This window comes from Castor canadensis, chromosome 3, assembly GCF_047511655.1.
Source record: "Castor canadensis chromosome 3, mCasCan1.hap1v2, whole genome shotgun sequence".
Lineage (NCBI taxonomy): Eukaryota > Metazoa > Chordata > Mammalia > Rodentia > Castoridae > Castor > Castor canadensis.
This window is the reverse complement of record NC_133388.1, coordinates 118,518,449-118,542,270: the sequence shown is the minus strand read 5'-3', so window position 1 is coordinate 118,542,270 and position 23,822 is coordinate 118,518,449. Positions and strand designations below refer to the sequence as shown.

Here is a 23,822-nt window from a genome sequence, read left to right as displayed (position 1 = left end):
ATTGAGCTAATAATTCCTGAGGGCTTAATACTCTATATGGTTATTACAACAGAATTTAACTCATTCTTCAACAACTGGATATTGAAAATACTGGTTGATTTATCTATTTTTAGTTTATTTGCATGTTGTAACTAGCATTGGAAAGTGATTTAATATATCAAAGAGCATTGTAGCATTAAGTAATAAGAGGTGGAAAATTGCTCATGGCTGATGATGTTGTAAACTCACTTAGCCAAAATTAGTTTGAGATAATAATCCAAAAGGAAATTATGATTATGTAATCTTGTTGATTCTACCTACATTTAATGGTTTACATGGCAGTTCCACATGTAATTTACCCAGAGAAATTTTTAATTGTGTCATTCATAACAACCCAACACTGGAAAGAACATAAATGGCCAGCACAGTATTCAAGGAAATAAAATACTGAGGTCAAAGCAATACATATCTGCTAAGGATAATGAAATGTGTATGAGTGAAAATCAAAGGTCAGAAATGTAGCATTTTTAATTTGCTGGGATTTTTAGTATTGCTGTTAGAATAAATAATAAACATTTCACATTTCTACAAATGTAGAAAAAGATGTCATTATGAATTGCCAAGAAGTAGCAATAAATTTGATGATCTGACTGAAAAGGACAAACACCTCAAAATTGTAACATGAACATGAATAATTCCATCTACATGTGAGGCAGAGACATGAAGATCACAGTTGGAGGCCAGCCTGTAAGAGGTGCTTAAATCGCGTTTCCTGAAAAGCACTGACTTCTTACTTTAACACAATCTGGCATTCACCTCCCAACATTGTGCATTTCCTTACAAATTTGGTAGCCATGCTGTCTCTTTTACTGTTTTGGCCATTTATGTTCTTTCCAAGCTTTTCTCCAGGTTTTTAGTTAATTGCTGGCCTAAGTAAGGAGACAGTGCTTTTCAGCATGGAAGAATTGGTATAGTTTGAAATCCATGAAAAAATTAATGTACTATAAATGGGAAATTCCTCAATTTGCTAAAGAATATTTACCAAAAGCTTGAAGAAATATCATAGTGAAGAAATATTTAAGTTAAACTTATTTTTGATACATAAAACAAAAAGTACATATTGATAGGCCATCATGTGATATTTCAAAACATGTAGATATTGTGTAATTTTTAATCATGATAATCACATCTAGATTATCTTTCTAGAGCATCTGGGAATCAGCTCTCTGAAATGTAAACATCAAGGGTGACAGCACTTGTGTCTTGGAACATTAGAAAGCTAATGTTCCAAGTTGTAAAACTACTTTCCTTTTGTCACAAGTTGCAAGAAAGTTTACTTTTTTCTGTGGGTAAATTCAAGTAGCGACATAAATGGCCTATGCTTTTCTATTAAAAAAATAATAAAAGCAAAAACTGCAATCAAAACTAACCCAGATCTGTCTTCCTCAAAATGAATGATTTTTCATTAGACTACATTCTAGCCTTTGTATCACGGAATCATTAATTGAAGGAAACTAGCTTAAAGTAAGACTAACTTGAACCCTGCCCTGGTGGTTCAAGCCTATAATTCTATCTAATTGGGAGGCAGAGATCAAGAGGATCAAAGTTTGAGGCTAGCCCAGGCAAATAGTTCATGAGCTCTTGTCTTGAAAATACCCAATACAAAAAAGGGCTGGCAGAGCAACTGGAGAGGTACAGTGACTGCTTAGAAAGCATGAGGTCTTGATTTCAAACCCCAGTATCTCTTAAATGTAAAATAAAAAATAAGATTTTTTTTTGCAAATTTACACCAATATGTGAAATAAAAATACCTATATGTATTTTATTTGAGTAGATATTGAGTCCAATAAAACTTTTAGAGCTAGAATGCCATTTGACTAGTATATCCAAATAAATCTAGATACCTAATCTTTTAACCTAGGAAGATTCATCCATTCCTTCCATAAATGTTCTGTTCATTTCAAATAGGATTAACGTTACAATTTTTGCCAAAGCCTTTAAAAAATAATTTCCTCAAATATTTAAACAAGAAAAGTCCTACCCAAATGTTCTAGAGAGTTTAACTCTGAATGACTGATATCAATGAAGGAAATGTACATAAATTAAATGCCTGTATTCTGTAGTGCACCTTTGTTCATCCACCTCTGAACTTACTACTTGGGCCTGCCTCCCTGGTGAAATATTCTGTGTGGATATTTCAAAGTGACTGCCATATTGTTTTACTGCAGACATATTGGTGCCTGGACATTCAGATAAGGTTCTAAAATCCAACCTTTGAACTCTCAGCTGTCTTATTTCCATGGAATGTATGAAATGGATATTCTTACCTCAACACTGAGCCTTGCTTCATTGCTGAATCTCTCACATGAGATACCCACTTATAAAAGGGAGATCAAAGATAAAGTGTTTGTGACTATGGAAATTATTATAGTTTACAGCAAGATTTCATTTAGACCTCTGGTCAGGACGAATGCACCCAGCACCAGCTACTGGGAATCTTCCTGCTGGCTCAGCAGCTACTTCCCTCACTGGGTTTGCCAGTGGTCAAAGGGAAGCACCGTGCACAATCCTATGCTTCTCTTCCAAAGGTGCCTATTGTCTATGATGGGCTAACCAGGGGATGAAGACATCTGGGACATCTTTAAAAGACCATACCAGCTCCAGCATGTCTAATGATACTGATAGAATGTAGAAGAGGAGATAAAGGAGAATGATGGATGGGGTGAATTTAACTAAGATACATTGCAAGCATTTTTGTAAATGCCACATGTATCCTCAGTGCAACAACATGATTAAAAAAAAAGGTGAAAAAATAAACAAATTGATTGATAGAGGCCTCAGCTATAAGTGAACTGATCAGATTCTCCTTCTGCCATGCCATGTCCTGCCTTCCTCACTTTCTCATAGGAATATTTTGCAAGACTTCCTTCCCAATAACCTTTTGTATGCAGCCATGTGTCTCAGAATATCTTTCCAGGGAACCAAGGTATCACTTGAATTTTGGTCTGGAATACAAATATTCTGGCATCTACCTTAATATACCATTCATAAATCGATTTTCATCAGGAGTTGACCACAATTTTGCTTGTGCTCTGCCTGCAGTCAATGCCTGCCCTTACTTAAGGCATATTGATACCACTGTTCCTCCTTTAGCTGCTGCTTCCACTTTTCTAATGGGCTTCTTGTGGCCTTCAGCTTGTGGTATTTCACTACTGTAAATTCTTTCAGCAACTGCTGGTTGTCTCATTGATGCCAAAGCAGAACTCAAATGAGCCTGCTTGACTGCTCAACTCCAAGGCCTTGGCCTCATCTTAAGCTCCCTGTTTTGCTCCATCTCAACTGCATCATGTCTAGTCAAGTCATTTCTCCAGAAATGCCTTTAGCTGCAGGACCTGGACATGGGCCTCCTCCTATGGCAGCTGTCTCAGCTTGGATTTTCACTCTCACTTTCTATAAGGTCTGCGGTTTTATCCCCTTTCTCTCCTTTACTATAGAAATGTGCATCCTTGTATGCAAGTGCCTCATCAAGTCAGACTGGATCTTTTTCTCCTGCTTTTGCCCTGTTTGTTCTACTTCCCCATGCCCTTGGAAATACTGCTGCCATGCTCCTCATCTTTCCTGGACAACTGTCCTGTACAACTTCTGTCCTAAACAAGTTAAATCTCCTAACAGGGTGGAGAATTGGCCTTCAGGGTGGGAGATACAGTAATTCCCAATGATGGAAGTGTTTAGGAGCCAGACACCTTTCTTGTGTTTTGGGAAAACAGTCTCATTAAAAGGCTCTTGTGGGTTCAGCTCCCTTGCTTTCCAAGGCCAGTGGTCTCCCATGTGGGTCCCCCTACAAACATAGCACAAGGTGACATTCAGTGTCTGGGTTATAGACTCAGCCAGTGACAGGAACAACTTTTTGACTTTGGTAGAGATAGAAAATTCACTTCTCGTCTCCTCATAAAAGGAGTGAAAAGCTTGGTGTGAAGAACTCTCATGGGTATCAATTATAATTTGAGGTGCATCAGAGTCCCAGGGTCAAGACCCTTTCCATCCGTCCTTATACTAATTACATGTCCCTGTGTCCAATGAGATGGCTTAAGTACAGTGAAATTTACAGGGTTACAAGTGCCAGGGGTCCAGTCAGGGGCAGCTATCCCTTGTGAAGGAGGGCTGTGTATTTTGCCCTTTGCCACATGGCCCATGAAACACAACCCTAATAAGGGAAATAATTAGAACCCACACCCTCACATGGCCAAGAGTTGTCTCTCCAGCACATATACATATCACTTGAAATATAGGCTCTCTCCCAAGCTAGGCCCCCACAGTCACAACCTATACCTCCACATCTACCTTGGTCTATGGCTGAACATGCATCAAAGAACATTGACACTGGTTCATAAGGGTTAAACAACTGGGTGCTGCTGACAAGGTTCCCAGGGTTGTAGACACTCTGGATCTCTAACCATTGCTCCCGAGGGTGGTAAGCAAGGTTGAAGCAAATATGCTGATTACCATGGGAGCAAACTAAATAGGTGATATGGTTGTGAGTGCATGACCTGATGAAAGAGCCTGCACAAGAATATTAAGTATGGAAAAGCAAAGTTATAGTGACAACACTTCCTGCCCTAATAGTATACACACATAGGTTACAGGATGAGGGCTCTGGGGCCATGAAGGGAAACCAGACCAGTAACAATAAACAGTAATTATGCATTCTGACCAAAAGAACTAGAAGAAAGCTAATAAAAACTTTTCGCCATGAGTCCAGTCAGAGGGAGCAGTTTCTGCCAGACCTAAGGTGAGAACTACAGCAACCGATACAGACAAGGATTGACAATGCATTACAGTGAAATAACTGCTATGGAAAACAGTCTGTTGGCCCCATTGAGAGTTGACTCCTCAAGCTTCTGCCATGCATAGACTAGTCAGCTTTCTGACTGACTACAGCAGGGCTGCCATCCCATGATTAGTGGTCTCTTTTGTCTTCTGAGAAGTGGAGTTCTGCTGAGGAAGTGCACTGATGTTCTGGAGAGTGATCTTACATGGTGAAGCTGGATCAGGGATACACTCCCACTAGAGAGAAACTGGCTTGACTTGGCTGTGATGGATCTAAGGAGCAATCTCTGCTACTTTGACTATAGTAGGAGTAGACAAAATAACAAGAAAAGGGCTTCTCCCATGAGGCTTTAGTGGTTGGACATTCCATTCCTTTACCCAGACAGCATTCCCTGGCCTGTAAGAGTGCATGGGAGTTGTCAGGTTCACAGGGAGTTTCTCCTGGACCCAGTCATTGATTTTTGAAAGAGTCAACCCAAGGTCCTGCATCTGCTATCTCAAGGTGAGATCACCTATTTCCTTAAGGTCCCCCTTCATGCCTTTGATTAAGGGAGATGGGCATCCATAAAAGACTTCAAAGGGTGAGAGCACTGTGTGCTTTGTGGGGCTAGAAATAATCATCAGTAATGCCATGGGCAATAATTGATCCCACTGCAGATGGATCTCTTGACACAGTTTTCCTAACTGTGATTTTAGGGTTCTGTTCATGTGCTCCACCTTTCCTGAACTCTGGGAGCGGTAGACTGTGTGCAACTCCCAGGTGATTCCTAAGGCCTTAGCCATTAACTGTAACACCTCTGCCACAAAGACTGGCCCATTATCTGACCCAATAGATACAGGTATTCCAAACCAAAGGATGAATTCCTTTATCAGACATCTGGCCACCACTTGGGTCTTTCCATTCCATGTGGATAAGGCTTCCACTCATCCTGAGAAGGTACAAACACCAACAGATATTTGCATTCTCAAACTCGTGGCATTTCACTGAAGTCTATGATCAAGTTTTCAAGAGGAGTTCCACCAACACTCTGCACATGAGGGGGTGCTCTTGGCCCTTGTGTGGGGTTATTTTGGGCACATAAGGCACATCTCTCACATTCTGCCTTACTTATGTTTGGGAGCTTGGGGACATAAAAATGCTGGGCCAGGGCAGCTCAAGGGCTGTTTGCCCTAAATGAGTTCCTTCATGGAACTGCTTGACAAATGTAGAAGTCAGTGACTCAGGTATGGCAATATAGCCATCAGCAAATTTCCACCATCCGTTTGGGAGAAAATCTCCTTCCTCAGTCTTAATCCAGGCCTTTTCTTGCGGTGTGTACCATGGGTCCCATTCAGCTAAGGGGCATGGGAACAAGGCAGCTGTCAGAACAGTTGGGGCTGGCTCCTTTGTGAAGGCCACTTGTTTGGCCTCTTTGTCAGCTTTCTGGCTTCCCTGGGCAATTGTTGCATCTCCTTTCTGTTGCCCTCAGCAGTGTATAACCACCATCTGTTTAGGGGCCACATAGCATCTAGCAGTTTGAGGATTTCCTGCCCATACTTGATATTTTTTCCTCCTGAGTTAATGTCCCCTCTCTTGCTATAAGGCCCCATGGACACGAATCATTGTGAAGTCATATTTAGAGTCAGTATAAATGTTTACTCATAATCTGCAGTGAGCTGGAGTGCCAGCGTGAGGGCAGCAAGTTCAGCCTTTTGTGCAGAAGTCCCAACTGGCAGTGGGTAAGCCTCAATAACTGAGTCCAAAGTCACTACCTCATAACTGGCAAAACATGCACCTTCCCAGACAAAGCTGCTGCCATCTGTGAAATATTCAACATCCAGATTGCCAATTGGCTGATCGGGTAGATCTGGCCAACTCAAGAAAACTTCATCCATAACATCCAAGCAGTCATTCTCCAGGAGACCCAAGTCAATAGGCAATGCTGGGTTTAGAGTATTAACAAGCTCCAGCCAGATGTGTGGATTTTCACATGGCATACTCTGGTATTTGACCATCCAAGAATTAGTCAGCCAATAATTTCCCTTATATTCCATGAGTGTCAGGATGGAGTGGGGAACTCAGATGGTAAGTTCTTGCCATAAGGTGAGCTTGTCTGCTTCTGTCACCAGGGCAACAGTGGCTGCCAGAGCATGCAGATATGGTGGCCAGCCTTAGGAAATGGCATCAAGTTGTTTTGATAAGTAAGCCACCCGGCAGTATTAAGAGCCCAGTAATTGAGTCTAGACTGCAATAGCTGTTCCCTTTCAGTCATGGACATACAAGAAAAAGGGTTTTATCACATCTGGCAGGCCTAGAGCAGGGGCATTGGTTAGTGCCCTCTTGATTTCTTTAAAGGCTTTCTCTTTCTCCCTCCCCCATACCAAAGGCTCTTGTTTTCCCCCCTTCGTGGCTTCACAGAGGGGTTTGGCCAAGAGGGAGTAGTTAGGGATCCAGATTCAACTCTCTAATTTGTCAGCAGGTTTTAGGGGCTGATTTGGAACATATAGCCAGTTTTCTCTCAGAGTCAAGCCTGCATTGCCCCTAGGACAGGTGAAAGCCAAGGTATTTGACAGTGTTTTGGCAAATCTGGGACTTTTTTCTAGAGACTTTGTATCCTAACTCCCATAAAAGAAAAAGGAGAAGGCATATTCCTTCCATACAGTCCTCCTGAGTTGGTCCAGCCAGCAGAAGGTCATCTACATTTTGGAGGAATGTGCAGCCATGCTAGTCAGCTGAGAAGGCTTTTAGGTCAGATGCCAAGGCAGTTCCAAAAATATTGGGTGAATTTTTGAAAACTTGTGGCAATAGAGTCCAGGTTAGCTGTCCCTTTTCCCCAGTGTTGGGATTTTCCCATTGGAAGGCAAAAATGGGTTGATTCAGGTGAATGCAGAAGAATGTGTCTTTAAGATCTAGGCAGGTAAAAAACTTTGCCTCACCTGGGACAAGGCCTAAAAGCATGTATGGATTTGGGACTACAGGGTGCAACATGACAGTTGCTGAATTAACTGCCTGGAGATCCTGAACTGGCCTGAAATCCTTAGTCCCCGGTTTCTGGACTGGTAATAGGAGGGTGTTCCAAGATGAATGACAAGGCCAGAGGATCCCAAATCTTGTAGTCTGTAAAAATGTTTTTGAAGTCCAACCTGGTCCTTGTGAGAAATGAAGTACTGTTTCTGGCTTATGGGGGTGACTCCCAGCTTTAGTTTCACTACTACTGGGGGCACGTTTCAGGCCAGACCTGGGGGGTTTTCTTCAGCCCATACTTGAAGGGAAGTTGAACTTGAAGGGAAACTTGAAGGGAAGTTCAGGAATCTCAATAGGCCTCCCCTAAAGGGCATAAAGCCACCATTCCTCTTCTTGTTCAACCATGAGTATTAGAGTCTTTGCCTTAGGTCCTCTCAACTTTATGGCTGCTGTGCCATTTGGATCAAAAGTTATCTGTGCCCTCAGTTTGCATAATAACTCCCTCCCCATCAGGCACAGAGAATTCAAGGAGATAAACGAATTCATACCTTACTTCGTGACTCCCAATTTTGCATTGTCTAGCCATTAGGAAGGGACAGTGGACTTGGTCCCCTGTAGACCCAATAATAATTGTATGCTTGTTAGAAAGAGGGCCCACTGGTTGGGTCACAACTGAATGTTTAGCACCCATGTCCACCATGAGATTAATGGGATGGTCCCCTATTTTCATTTGGACCATAGGCTCCTGGGGGCCTAGCAAAATGGAGCCTAGTCTGTCCTAATCCTCCTCATAGCTTTCCAGGCTGCTAGATCAACCATGCTTTCCTCCCAGGGGCTGGGTCCCTGCAGGCAGGCTCATATTTTCCTTCAACAATTTGGCCTTTGCCTCTGGTCTGGGGGGACTTTTTGGGAGTCCCTGACTCATTGGGGACATTCATTCTTCCAGTTCCTTTCCTGATGACAGTAGGCACATTGATTTCACTGCCATTCTTCCCTAGGGCAGGGGTGCCCTGGAGGCATCTGCCATCATCCTCAGGGATAGTTTCTGCCTCTGCCTGGAGTAGATTGTGAGAGCCCATTTGAGTCTCCAGCAAGGGCTGCTGCAAGAAGGCCTATTTTCCTTTTCATTTTCCTGTCATCCTCCTGCTTAGCCTCCCAATCTCATTGACAAAAACCTTTGTTGCCACGTCCAGAAGCTGGCTGTGTTCATTCCAGCAAATCCCTCCAATTTCTGCAATTTTCACCTTATATCTCCCTGGGCTTTGCCAACAAAAGCAGCATTAATCATCTGCTGATTTTCAGTGACTTCTGGGTCAAAGGGGTGTACAAATGGAAAGCCTCACACAAGTGCTCATAGACCTGGCTGGGACTGTCATCTGGCCCTTGGAGGACTTCTGATGTTTTGCTCATGTTCATGGCCTTTTCCCCTCCTTCCTTCATGCCTCCCAATAATGCCTCCTGGTACCGTTCAAGTTGCTGGTAATCTAAGCTATTATTGGGGTCCCAATGGGACTCTTCCTCAGGGAATTGGGCCTGGGTGTATACTTGGGCATTTAAATGCCTTCAAGGGCATGATCTTCTAACTACTTTAATGCTGCCCACATTATATAGTGTCAATCTTCAGTATTGAATAGAGTCAGGAGAAGCTGTCAACAGTCTGTCCAGGTGGGTTTGTGAGTCTGGATGATGGACTGCATTAAATCAATCAGAGCCTGAGGCCTTTCTGTGAAGGAGAGGGTAAGATTTTTCCAGTTGAGGAGGTCTGTGGTGGTAAAGTCTCCATCCTCCTTGTAGGTGGCCTTCTGGGTCATAATACATAGGGTTCTGGGCTTCCCTCAGAGGCATTTGCAAGGCAGTGGGAATCAAGAGAGGAGGGGGCCTCATGGAGACTTGACAGATGTTCCTGATCAAGTGGGGGATGTAGGGTGAGCACTGGCAGACTCAGAGTGGGTATAGAGTCCGCAGGACTCAGGGAAGTCAGGGGAGCTGAGGCCCCAGAAGTTTCCAAACCAGATTTTACAGGTGTGACTGACCCTTGAGTTTCCCCGTCCACTGTCTGAGATGGGGGTGCAGAAGTGGGTGCCAGTGGCAGAGACGGGTAGTGCAGCACATAGGGTAGGGTACTTCCTCAGGTTCCTCAGCCAGCATAGGCTCCTTTGCTTTTCGTCTACACTTGGAAGCTGCAGCCACCCTAGCTACCATAATCCTACAAGCCTCTTCTAAGTAAGGCCTCAGCCATGTGGGCTGGCTGAGAATAGCAGCCTGCCTGCAATCAATATAGGGAAATTGTTCTGGGTATCCAGGCTTCCCTACAATTACTCTATTAACTTCATTAACCACTGTTTTATCTCATGACCCTTCCAGGGGCCACCCTAAACCAAAATCAGGCCGATGTACTGATCCATATTCTCCATTAAGTCACTTTTTAAAGTTTTAAACCATAAACTCCAAGGGGGTGGTTTTTACTCTGATTTCCAGCATCTCCTCCCATTATCAGACAGCAAGACAGACACAGAGGGGTAAGGATCTTGGAATGTAGATTCATGAACATGTTAGTTTTCTATTACAAAACATCTTGGTTGTTTCCATAACTTGGCTATTGTGAATAGTGCTGCAATAAACATGGGTATTCAGGTGCTTCTGGAGTAACCTGTGTTGCATTCCTTTGGCTATATCCCCAGGAGTGGAATTGCTGGATCATATGGCAGGTCTATGTTTAGATTTTTAAGAAGCCTCCAAATTTTTTTCCAGGTTTTCACCATTGGGTATGATGTTGGCTGCAGGTTTGTCATATGTAGTCTTTACAATATTGAGGTACATTCCTTCTATTCCTAGTTTTCTTAGACCTTTTATCATGAAGTGGTGTTGGATCTTATCAAAGGCTTTTTCTGCATCTGTTGAGATGATCAAGTGGTTTTTGTCTTTGTTTCTATTGATGTGCTATATTATATTTATAGATTTGCATATGTTGAACCACCCCTGCATCCCTGGGATGAAGCTAACTTGGTCATGGTGTATGATCTTTTTGATGTGTTGTTGGATTCAGTTTGCCATTATTTTATTGGGGATTTTTGCATCGATATTCATTAAAGAAATTGGCCTATAGTTCTCATTTTTGGAGGTGTCTTTGTCTGGATTTGGGATAAGAGTAATATTGGTTTCATAAAATGAGTCAGGCAGTGTCCTCCCCTTTCTATTTTGTGGAACAGTTTAAGGAGAGTTGGTATTAGCTCTTCTTTAAACGTCTGATAGAGCTCACCAGTGAATCCATCTGGTCCTGGACTTTTTTAATTTGGGAGGCTCTTGATTGCTGCTTCGACTTCGTTTTGTGTTATAGATCTATTCAGGTGATTAATATCCTCTTGGTTCAGTTTAGATGGTTGTAAGAAATCTGTCCAGGTCCATTTCTTCAAAATTTTCAAATTTATTAGAGTGTAGGTTCTCAAAGTAGTCTCTGATGAGTTCCTGGATTTCTGTGGTGTTTGTTGTTATCTCTCCTTTTGCATTACTTTGCATTTCTGATTTTACTGATTTGGGTTTTTTCTCTCCTCATTTTAGTCAGGTTTGCCAAGGGTCTGTCAATCTTATTTATTTTTTCAAAGAACCAGCTTTTTGTTTTATTGATTCTTTGTATGGTTTTTTTGTTTCTATTTCATTGATTTCCACCCTTATTTTAATTATTTTTTCCTTCTGCTTATTTTGGCACTTTTTTGTTCTTTTTTTTTTAGGAGTTTGAACTTTAGTATTAGGTCATTGATTTGAGATGTTTTGTCCTTTTAATGTATTCACTCATGGCTATATACTTTCCTTTTAGGACTGCCTTTGTTGTGTCCCATAGATTCTGATAAGTCTTGTTTTCATTTTCATTAACTTCCAGGAACATTTTAATTTCCTCTTTTATTTCATCAATCACCCATTCATCATTGAGCAATGTGTTGTTCAGCTTCCAACTACTTACATGTTTTTACTGTTCTTTTTGTTGTTGATTTCTAGTTTTAATGCATTGTGATCAGATAGAATGCATGGGATTATTTCTATTTTCTTATATTTGCTGAGGCTTGCTTTGTGCCCTAAGATATGATCAATTTTGGAGAAAGTTCCATGAGCTGCTGAGAAGAATGTTTATTGTGCAGAAGTTGGATGAAATATTCTGTAGATATCAGCTAGGTCCATTTGATCTATGGTGTGATTTAGTTCTATGATTTCTTTATTGATTTTTTTTGGCTGACCTATCTACTGGTGATAGGGGGGTATAAAGGTCTCCCACTACCACTGTGTTGGAGTCTATATATGTTTTTAGGTCCTTCAGAGTATGTTTGATGAAATTGGTTGCATTGACGTTGGGTACATATAGGTTGATAATTGTTATTTCCTTTTGGTGTATTTCCCCTTTTATTAGTATGGAGTTTTCTGCTTTATATTGTTTGATCAATGTAAGTTTGAAATCTACTTTGTCTGAGATAAGTATTGCTACCCCTGCCTGTTTTGGGGGGCCATTGGCATGGTAAATCTTCTTCCAGCCTTTCACTCTCAGCCAGTGCTTGTTTCTATCGATGAGGTGGGTTTCCTGTAGGCAGCAGATTGTTGGATCTTCCTTTTTAATTCTGTTTGCCAAACAGTGTCTTTTGATGGGGGAATTAAGTCTGTTAACATTCAGTGTTAGTATTGATAGGTACATGGTGATCCCTGTTATGTAGTTGTCTTTGTTGATTAAGGGTTTGATTGTATGCAGCTGAATCAATGTTACTGTCTACTTTCTTGCCTTTTCTTCTGTGGTTTTGTACTGCCTGCCCTTTCATGGTTATGTTGGGTTTCACTTTCTGTATGCAGAATTTCTTGAAGAATCTTTTGTAGTGGTGGCTTTGTGGTCATATATTTTTCTAGTTTCTGCTTCTCATGGGAGATTTTTATTGCTCCATCTATTTTGAATGATAGTTTTGCTGGGTAGAGTATCCTAGGATTGAAGTTATTTTCATTCAGTGCCCCAAAGACCTCACTCCATGCTCTTTTTGCTTTTAAGGTTTCCGTTGAGAAATCTGCTGTGAATATGAAGGGTTTACCTTTGTATGTTATTTGTTTTTTTCTCTCTTACAGCCTTCAATATTCTTTCTCTATTCTTTGTACTTGTTGTTTTAATGATAATATGTCATAGGGTAGTTCTATTTTGGTCATGTCTGTTCAGTGTTCTGGAGGCTTCCTGTACCTAAATGGGCATAGTTTTCTCTAGATTTGGGAAATTTTCTGTTATTATTTTGTTGAATATATTACACATTCTTTTTGCTTGTGCCTCTTCTCCTTCTTCAATGCCCATGATTCTCAGGTTTGGTCTTTTGATGGAGTCAGGGAATTCTTGCATTTTCTTTTCAAAGGTCTGAAGTTGTTTAATAGTTCTTCAGTTTTTCCTTTAATTGCCATTTCATCTTCAAATTCTGAGATTCTGTCTTCTGTTTGTTCTACTCTGCTGAAATGGCCTTCCATTTTGTTTTGTATTTCTGTTTCATTCTTTTTTCTGAGGTTTCCCATATCATGGGTCACTTCCTCTTTGATATTGTCAATTTTCACCCTTAATTCATTTATCTCTCTGTTTATGGTGTTCCCTGTTTCAGTTTGGTGTTTATTTAGGGCTCCTATGATTTCATTTATTTGTTTCTGTGTTTTCTCATATTCTTTATTTTTTTTGTCTTGGAATTTCTTGAGTGCCTCCTGTACATTTTGGTTGACCATGTCTAGTAACATCTCTATGAAATTCTTATTAATTACTTGCAGGATTTCTTCTTTCAGGTTGTTCTTGTGTGCTTTGTTGGGTTTGTTGGTGTAGTTTATCTTTGTTTTGTTGAAGTCTGGATCTGGGAATCCATTTTCTTCATTTCGCTCTAAATCCTGTACTACTTTATTTTTGAGGGGAGAATGGTTTCCATCCCTTTTTTGTCTACCCATATTTCCACTAGGTGCCATTTCTGTTCCTGGACTATGTGTAATTTAATATTAGCTGGGTTACAATATTAATACTAACAAAACCAAGAGAAAAGGAGAAAAAAGAGAAAGAGAAGGAAATATAAAAGAAAGAAAAAAAAAGCAAAAATGGGAGAGATGGTTGGTGATCAAACATCAAACCAGACAGCCAAACCCTTAAAGAAGGACAAAAAAAATTACTCATTCTGGAACAGTACATTTACAGTTTTAGTTGTTCTGATGTTACTCCTTTAGCATCCAGTCCTGTCTGTCTGTGTCTCTTAGGCAGGTTTGGAGCCCTCCTGTGGCATCCTGCTGAGTAGGGTCCTGGCTATCCAGCAAGCCTGTAGAGCTGGGGCCTGGTGGGGCCTGAGGGGTGGGAAGCCCAGTGGAGCAGAGCAGTGGCTCCACTGGTCTATGGGGTGGAGACTTGGCAGACCAGCTGTTCTTTTAGTAGATCATGGAGTGGAGATGCCTTCCACAATCTAGGGGTTTATAGTGGCATACTTTTGGCCCTCCCTGGTGTTTTACATCAGCCACGTGTATCAGCATATCAGCAAGGTCCCTAATTCATGGAGCTCACACAGTTTGTGGCTGTGTCCCAGGTGCCATCTTGGATCTTCTGTCCTCATTGTGGTTTTAATTTACATGTTTTCATTATTAGTGAAGTTATTGGATTCTTGGATTTTCATTGGTGTTATTTATATGTACATATTTTTTGCTCATTTTTGTCTATTAGTATGTAAGGGGTCTTACTAAATGCATATAAGACATATAGCTATATTCTATGTATATCCTCCAGTTTGTGGCAGATTATGGTAACCTGTTATTCAAACATTTTTAATTTTAATGAAGTCAAATTGGTTCATATTCTCATTTATGACATGGAAGAAACCTACCAAGATTGGAAACTCAGCTTGCCACATAAAAGAGGTAATATTTTTACAGGGTAAATGTAATTTCTTCATTTGAAAGTAGGGATGATAATATAATTTATATCTAAACTGTTGTAAGGATTGAATTATATAAAACAACTCAAGTGCTGAAAATATTTTCTGGAGCACAATAATTTCAATGAGTTTTAGTGCTATTTATAGTTACTACCATTAGTAGTAAAATACTGTCAGTACTATTATCATTAAAGAAATACTTCTTCAATCCAAGGGTTAAAGAAAATTTTCTATACTTATTTTTAAGTTCAAATTTGCTTTTCACATTTGGGTATTTAATTCATTAGAGTTCTCTTGAGACATGAAATGAGGGAGAAAACAATTTTTTTTAGTCATTACAACCAAGACTATTGCATTGTCCACCACTTACCTACATTATGGTTTGTAAGTGAAATGTCCCCACAGGCTCATTGTTGAAGGATTGATCCTCAGCTGGTGGTGCAACTTTGGGAGGTTCTGGAAACTTTAGGAGCTGGGGCCTAAATTAAGGAAGTAGGTCAATGGGACATGTCCTTGGAGACTGTCTTCCCTCAAGCTTCTCTGTCTTTCTGCTTCCTAGGTGCCATGAAGTGAAAAGACTCTCTTCCCATGTGCTCCCACCACCATGGTGTTTTATCTCACCAAAGACTCAAAGTGATGGAGAGAGCTGACCGTGGACTGAATCCTCTGAAACTGTTAGTCCAAATAAATCTTTCCTCCTTTATTTCTCTCAGATGCTTATTATAACAAAAAAGACCCTGACTAACATAGCCATTGATGTGTAATGACACCTTTGTTATAGTTTATATTGTCAAATTTATTGATTATTCTATTTTAGTAGTCTCTATCTCTTAGTTATTATAGTTGAATTTAACTACTATAGCTTTTTTCAGTAATTATTACCTACATTGAATTCTTCAAAAATTCTTAAAGACTGTTGGAGCTTCATTATTCCTATGAATTTTAGGTTCAGCTAATTGCCTCAAGGCTTGTTGTTGTGTATATATATACAACTGCAAAGTAAAGCATTGGTCTGAGATAGGGGGTTTAACATGAAATGCACTGGGAAAAGCCATGTCCCCTGGTTCCATCCAGGCCAGAGTCCCCAAAATCTCTATTGCTAGCCTGCCTCAACTTGAAACAACTACATCAAAATCTTAGAAAAATGTAAACTTACTGAGGATTTACTCTATAAAAGCTAGGCTTTGAGGAAAATGATTATGAATAAATTATTATGACATTTCCCTCTTTATTGAATAATTTCCAGGCTCTTACAAGGTCTTACTAGATTACATAGATGTTATCTACACTTTTGGAATCATTGAAGTTCAAAATAGAACAACAATTAGAACTAATATTTCCTCATTTGTACTTTTTACTGCATTAAAAAAAATCTCAATATCATTCGGTTTCCTCCCAAATTGTTTTGAGGGTCTGAAAGATGTCTCACATCTACTTTGCATACAAGTTCAATAGTCTATTTTCATGCTCTCATTTCAACTCTCCACTGTCAATATGATCACTTACTATGGATACCAATACTTACAATACTTGATATCAACATTATTTGTGTATGTCAGTATCATAATTGTGGTTCCCTATGCTTGCTATTGAGGATTTTGTTGACTGCCCATAGAGCACTCTTGTCTAGTGTTGCTAATGCTTGTATTACCTGTGCTCACAAAGTCAAAAGCTAAAGTTGGTTACCCAAACACTCCTGATAAAAGCCATGTGCTCTCAAGTATAAGCCACAAAAAGCTATATTGGAAAGCTTTTGGCTTTGCTGGCTAGAGTCCATTACCTAAAGCTATGCACCCAGCCACATCAATCAGTTTCCACAGATGTTATTTTGTTTTACATATACTACTGCTTAAGTAAGGATTAGCAAATTTCCTGGCCCCAGAAATCAGATATTCAAGTTTTAGGAGACCAATCTAGGACATTCTTTGTTTTTTTAATTTATATCATTTGAATATAATTAAAAGATGGGCAGGAGATATGAAAATATCAACTTTATTACTGTAAAGAGTTAAGTTAGATAATCTGATTTAATTCTTTGGAATTCTAATACTTCACCACCAAATTAGACAGAAATCATAAGGAAATAAGACTTTGCCTGCAAGCAAAGGACCATAGTGTACCTCCTCCATAAATGTTTTTGTGTATATGTTTATCTTTGTATCTATTTTCCATGTCTGAGAGAAATCATGTGGCTTTTGTGTTTCTGATCCTGGCTAACTTCACTTAGCATAATGTCCTCCAGTTGCATCCATTTACCTTCAAACCACATGTCATTATTACTTGTGGCTGAGTAATACTCCACTGTGTATATATACCACAATTTCTTGCCATTCATCATTTGTAGGACATCTGGGGTGTTTCCAGAGCTTGGCTATTATGAATGGTGCTGCAATGAACATCAGTGTACAGGTGTCTCTACTGTATACTGTCTTATGTTCTTTTAGGTAGATGCCCAGAAGTGGCATCACTGGATCATATGGCAGTTCTATCTCCAGTTTTTTGAGGAATCTCCATACTGCTTTCCATAGTGGTATTAGCTTGCATTTTCACCAGCAGTGTATGGGGTTTCTGTTTTGCCACATCCTCACCAGCATTTATTGTTGTTATTACCCTTGAATATGTCCATTCTAACTGGGGTGAGATGAAATCTAAGTGTTGTTTTGATTTGCATCTCTTATATCACCAGGGAAGTTGAACACTTTTTCATGTATTAACTGGCCATTTGTACCTCTTCCTTTGAGAATTCCCTGTTTAATTCATGTGCCCATTTCTTCATTGGGATGTTGATTCTTTGGGGACTGAGTTTTTTGAGTTACCTGTAGATTCTAGATATTAGTTTCCTGTCAGATGAGTAGCTGGCAAAGATTTTCTCCCATCCTGTGGGTTGTACCTTGAGTCTGACAACTGTTTCCTTTGCTGTACAGAAACTCTTTACTTTGATGCAGTCCCATTTATTTATTGTTTCTCTTAGATGCTGAGTCTTTTGAGTTCTGTTTAGGAAGTCATTCCCTATACCTATCTGTTCAAGTGTATTTCCTACTGCTTCTTGGAGTTGTTTCAAAGTTTCAGGCATTATGTTAAGGTCTTTGATCCACTTTAAGTTGATTTTGGTACAGGGTGAAAGACAGGGATCTAGTTTCAGTCTTCTACATGTGGATATCCAGTTTTCCCAGCAGCATTTGTTGAAGAGGCTGCTTTGGGCTCCTTTGTTGAAAATCAGTTGGCTACAGATGCGAGGGTTTGTGTCTGGATCTTCTATTCTGATCCATTGGTCTTTCTGTCTCTTTTTGTGCCAATATCATGCTGTTTTTATTGTTATGGGTCTGTAGTATAGTTTGAAGTCTGATATTGTAAAGCCTCCAGCATTGAACATTTTGCTCAAAATTGCTTTGGCTATTTTGTATTTTTAGTCTCCATATGTATCTCATAATTACTTTTTCTATTTCTGTGTAAAATGTCATTGGAATTTTGATTGGGATTGTGTTGAACATGTAGATTACTTTTGGTAGTATGGACATTTTCACAATGTTGATTCTACCAATCCACAAGCATGGAAGGTCTTTCCATCTTCTGATGTCTTCTGCAATATCCTCTTCAGTGGTTTATAGTTTTCATTAAAAAGGTCTTTTTTTTCTTTCATTAAATTTATTCCAAGATACATTTTTGTTTTTAAGGCTATCGTAAGTGGGGTTGTTTCCCTGATTTCTTTCTCACTCTGTTCATTGTTGGTATATGGAAAAGCTACTGATTTCTGTATTTAATTTTGTATCCTGCTACTTTGCTGAAAGAGTTTGTTATTTCTAATAGTTTTTTGGTAAGGTTTTTGGGGTCTCTTAGGCATAGGATCATGTCTTCTGCAAATAGGGATAGTTTAACTTCTTCCTTCCCTATTTGAATCCTTTTGTTTCTTGCTCTTGTCTTATTGCTCTTACTAGGAATGTCAAAACTATATTGAATAGGAATAGAGAAAGCAGACAGTCTCATTCCTGACTTTAAGGGGAATGGTTTCAGTTGTTCTCCATTTAGTATGATGTTGGCTCTCAGTTTGTTGTATATAGCCTTTATTTTGTTGAGGAACATTCTTTCTATTCCTAGTTTTTTCAGCGCTTTTATCATGAAAGGGTGTTGGATTTTGTCAAAGGCTTTTTTTGGTGTCTATTGAAAAGATCATGTGGTTTTTGTTCTTTCTTCTGTTTATATGTTGTATTAGGTTTATGGATTTATGTATGTTGAAAAATCCTTGCATCCCTGGAGTGAAACTGACTTGATCATGGTGTATGATCTTTTTGATGTGTTGTTGAATTCTGTTTGCCAGTATTTTGTTGAGAATCTTTGCATCTATATTCATTAAAGATATTGGTCTATAATTCTCTTTTCTGGTTACATCTTTCTTGGGTTTCAGAATGAGTGTAATGCTGGCTTTATAGAATGAGTTTGATAGTATTCCTTCCCTTTGTATTTCCTGAAAATTTTTGATTAGTATTGGTGTTAGTTCTTCTTTAAAGGCTTGGTAAAATTTGGCAGTGAATCCATAAGATCCTGGATCTTCTTTGTAGGGAGACTATTACTGCATCAATTTCATTGCATGTTATAGGACTATTTAGGTGGTCAATATCTTCTTGGTTCAATTTTGGTTAGATATATGCATCTAGGAATTTATCCATTTCATCTAGATTTTCCAGTTTACTTGATAATCTCTAATGATCTCTGGATTTTGTTAGTATTTGTGGTTATGTCTCCTTTTTCATCTCTGATTTTATTAATTTGGGTGTTCTCCTGCCTCTGTTTTGTCATGTTGGCTAAGAGTTTGTTGATCTCATTAATTTTTTCAAAGAACCAACTTTTTGCCTCATTGACTTTTTTTCTATAGTTTGGTTTTGATCTTATTGATCTTGGCCCTGATCTTTATTATTTTTGTCTGCTGGTTTTGGGTCTGGTTTGTTTCTGTTTTTCTAGGGTCTTAAGGTACATGATTAGCTTGTTTATTTGAGAGGCCTCTGTTTTTTTAATGTAGGCACTTATAGCTATAAACTTTTCCCTTTGCACAGCCTTTGCTGTGTCTCACAGATTCTAGTAGGCTGTATTTTCATTTTCATTGGATTCTAGGAACTTTTTTATTTCTTCCCTTATTACTTCAGTTACCCTTTAGTTTTTCAGCAGTGTGTTGTTCAGTCTCCATGTATTTGAATATTTTCTATGGTTTCTTTTGTGGTTGAGGTCTAATTTTGTTCCATTGCAATCTGATATGATGCAGGGGGTTGTTCTGATTTTCTTGTATTTGTTGATACTTGCCTTGTGTCCTAAAATATGATCTATTTTGTAGAAAGTTCCCTGAGTTGCAGAAAAGAATGTATATTGGCTAGTTGTTAGGTAAAATATTCTGTAGATATCAACCATGTCTATTTGGTCTAATGTATGAAGTAGCTGAAGTTTCTTTGTTAATCTTTTGTCTGGATGATCTATCTATTGGTGACAATGGGGTATTCAATTCTTCCACAATCACTGTGTTAGCATCTATTTGTGCTCTTATGGCCATTAGAGTGTTTTTAATGTAGATGGGTGCCCCTGTGTATGGTACATATATGTTAAGGATTGATATTTCCTCTTAATTAATTGTTTCTTTAGTTAATATGAAGTGACCTTCATTGTCTCTTCTGATTGATTTTAGACTGAGGTCTACTTTTTTAGATATGACTATAGCTAATCTTGCTTGTTTATGGGGTCTATTTTCTTGGAAAACTTTTTCTACCATTTGACTCTAAGCCAATATTTATTTTTTCGGTGAGATGAGTCTCTTGTAAGTAACATATGGTTGGATCTTGCCTTTTTAACTCAATTTGCTATTCAGTGTCTTTTGATTACAGCATTGAGGTTACTTACACTCATGTTAAAATTGAGAGGTGCCTGTTGTTTCCAGTTATTTTTCTTCCCTTGTTGTTTAGTTTTACCTATTCCTTGTTTACTGGTCTGCTTGCTCAATAGGGTTTATTCTTTCTCAAGTCTTTCTGTCTCACTCTAGTTTCTTCATGTATATGTAGAAGTCCTTTAAATATCTTCTGTACTACTGGCTTGGTAGTCAAAAATTCCTTTAGCTTTTCCTTGTTGTAGAAGGTTTTAATTTCTTCTTCAATTAGTAAGAATAGTTTTGCTGGGTAGAGTAGTCTAGGTCAACAGTTGCTTTCTTTCAGGGCCTGAATTATATCTTTCTAAGACCTTCTGGCATTTAGAGTTTGAGTTGAGAAATCAGCTGTTATTCTAATGGGTTTGCCTTTATATGTGACTTGCTTTTCTTTTTTTGCATTATTTCTTAGTTCTGTGTGCTAAGTGTTTTGATTATGATGTATCTGGGGTGTTTGTGTTTTGGTTCTGACAGTTTGGTGTTCTGTAAGTTTCCTGCACCTGGGTAAGTCTCTCTTTCTTGAGGTTAGGGAAGCTTTCAGCTATTATTCTATTGAATAGATCATCAATGACTTTAGTTTGTATCTCCTTTCCTTCTTCTACACCCATAATTCATGGGTTCAGTCTTTTCACGGTGTCCCAGATATCTTGCATGCCCTATTTGTATTTTCTTAGCATTCTTTCATGGTCTTTCACTGTTTGGTCTAATTCCTCTACTTTGTCTTCTATTCCTGATACTCTGTTTTCAAGTTTTTCCACGCTGTTTGCCAAACTTTTGATTGAGATATTTATTTGGGATATTGAATTGCTTATTTTGGATTGATTATTTTTCAGGGTTTCCATATCTTTATTGATTTCCTCTTTCATATCTTGGATTGTCTTAATTTCATTCATCTGTTTGTATTCTCTTTGAGCTCATTTAATTGTTTATTCACATCTTCTTTGAGGCCAAATAATAATTTTGTGTTTCTTCTTTGAGGTCATTATTCATTTTTACTATTGTAAAATTCATTATTTGATAGCTCTTCCTCTATGCAGGTGTTTAGATCCTTAATGGTGGAATTGACTTTTGATGGAGTGTGGTTGTCTTGCTGTTCCATTCATTTGTGCTTTAAAGCAAGTGCTCTACCACTTGAGCTGCACCTCCAGTCCATTTTGCTTTGGTTGCTTTGGAGATGGTGACTCCAGAACTACTTGCTGAGGCTTACTTCCAGCCTTGATCCTTCATCTCTCAGCCTCCCAAATAGCTGTGAGGCATGAGGCACTTGTGCCTGGCCAATCTTACACTTTGAAGTTATTTGATTTTTATATGTTTTTCTATTTAACAGTTTTGTTTCCAAATAACTCCAAAGGTTTGGTCATTAGTGAGAATTGTGAACTCAGCATGGTCTATATATTTATTTTTCCAAATAAGAAAACAACTTAAAACACTCTGTAATTTGAATAGAAGTAGTTCTGAAAGTAAACATGACTAAACAATAATAAATCATTTCCACTATATTTCAATTTAAAATTCTGTCCCTGTAACAATGATAAAAAAGAATATTTTTTGGTTCTGCTGTACTCTGGGGCAGCCCACCTGTCCCCTTGTCCTTCTTCTCCCTCTCCATTCTGTCCCAGAAAGAAAGCCAAGCTGAGTAGTGGTGCAGGAGCCAAAGTTGTAGATCTTGAGTAAACTGCAGATCAAGGAGGTACCCAACCTCAGCTGTGAGGTGGTGAAGAAGCTGCTGCCCAAAGCGCTATGCCTGTAACATATCTTGCACCTTCATGGCTCCCAGGGCAACATACTGCAGCTCAAGAACTTCTTGGAGGAGGACAAGTACCATGCCACCACTGAGATGGCCACTAGTATGACCCAGGAGACAGACTCTGCAGTGCAGACAAATGTCAGCCCTCTCTGTTGTCATTACCACTTCAGCCCCAAGGTGAAGTTCACAGAGGTACTGGAGGCCCAGCCATGGATGTGACTCTGCCTGTGCCCCCCCACACACAATCTACCAGCAGATCTTGCCACTGAAATCCCTAACTAGGGAATGGATTGCAGGGGGAGGGGTGGAAGCCATTGTCACATCTCCATCTGTTCACTCAAGATTAATCATTGTGCTCCTACCACTGCAGAGCATGGAGTTCAAGCAAGTCCTGCACAGTTGGTTCCACCAGCTGCCAAGCAACTGAGGCATGCAGGACCACACCTTTGATCCCACTGGCACAGAACCTGGTTGTCACCTCCCTCAGCAGGGAGCTGAAGGGATACATCCTCTTGTGGAGCTTGAAACACTAGAGAACACAAACAGTCCCAGCAATCCTGAGCCTGCATTGTGATGAGCACTCAAGGGAGACCCTCAGCTGCCAAAATCTCCTCACAGTGGACTTTAAGGCTTTTGGCCGTGACTGAATCATTGCATGTAAGCACTACAAGGCCAACTATTGCTCCAGTCAGTGCAGGTACATGTCCATGTGAGAGTATCAACACGCCCATTTGGTACAACAGGCCAATCCAAGAGGGTCTGCTGGGCTCTGCTGCACATCTACCAAGATGCTGTACTTCAGTGACAAGCAGAAAAATATCTATGGCAAGATCTCTGGCATGCTAGTGGATCACTGGAACTGTTCCTAAGGTGGGGGGCCAGTGGATGCCTCCCCTACAGACCCTATTCTGAGACCCCCAACCCTGATCCCCATGCTCCCAATCCCTACAGCTCTCTCTGCTCTGCCCATTGTTCACTGACCAAGCCGTGTGCAGTACAACAGAGGGAGGCAACAGGGATTTGGGGGTGAGGGGTTGGGGGAAAGGGAAAGGAGGGGCACGGCCAGGGTGGACCGTGTCTGAAGTTTGCAGGTAAGGTTTGGCAAGAAGTCAGTGAGATGAAGAGACAGGTAGAGACCGAGGGATAGAGACAGCAAAAAATAGAGCAGCATTGAGAAGGCCAAAGAATAAAGGCAGAAGTCACAGAATAGGCAGAGACAAATGCTAAGAAAGAGACTGAAATGGAGTAGTGAAGAGGCTGGAGGTTACAGGGCATTTAAATCCAAATTACAGCAGAGAATGGAGCCTCCCTGGTTTGAAAGGTTAGGAAGCAGACAGAGACTGGTTGTTACTTCAGGTCACTAGCTGGGCCCATTTTTTTCCCACAATCCTGATCTGCTCTCCTCTGAATTCACTGTGTCTCAGTTTCTTTCCCTGGATGGAATGAGGGATAGCAGCACCCTCCACTGCCAAGAGATGAATTCTGAGCACTTACCAAAGGCAATTATGGACATGAAATACCTCT

The 23,822-nt window shown here is 39.8% G+C and overlaps 1 pseudogene; it reads left to right on the top strand.

The window, feature by feature from the left end:
* Positions 1 to 15,705: 15,705 nt before the first annotated feature.
* On the top strand, positions 15,706 to 23,167 carry LOC109675436 (growth/differentiation factor 11-like; annotated as a pseudogene).
* Positions 23,168 to 23,822: the final 655 nt, after the last annotated feature.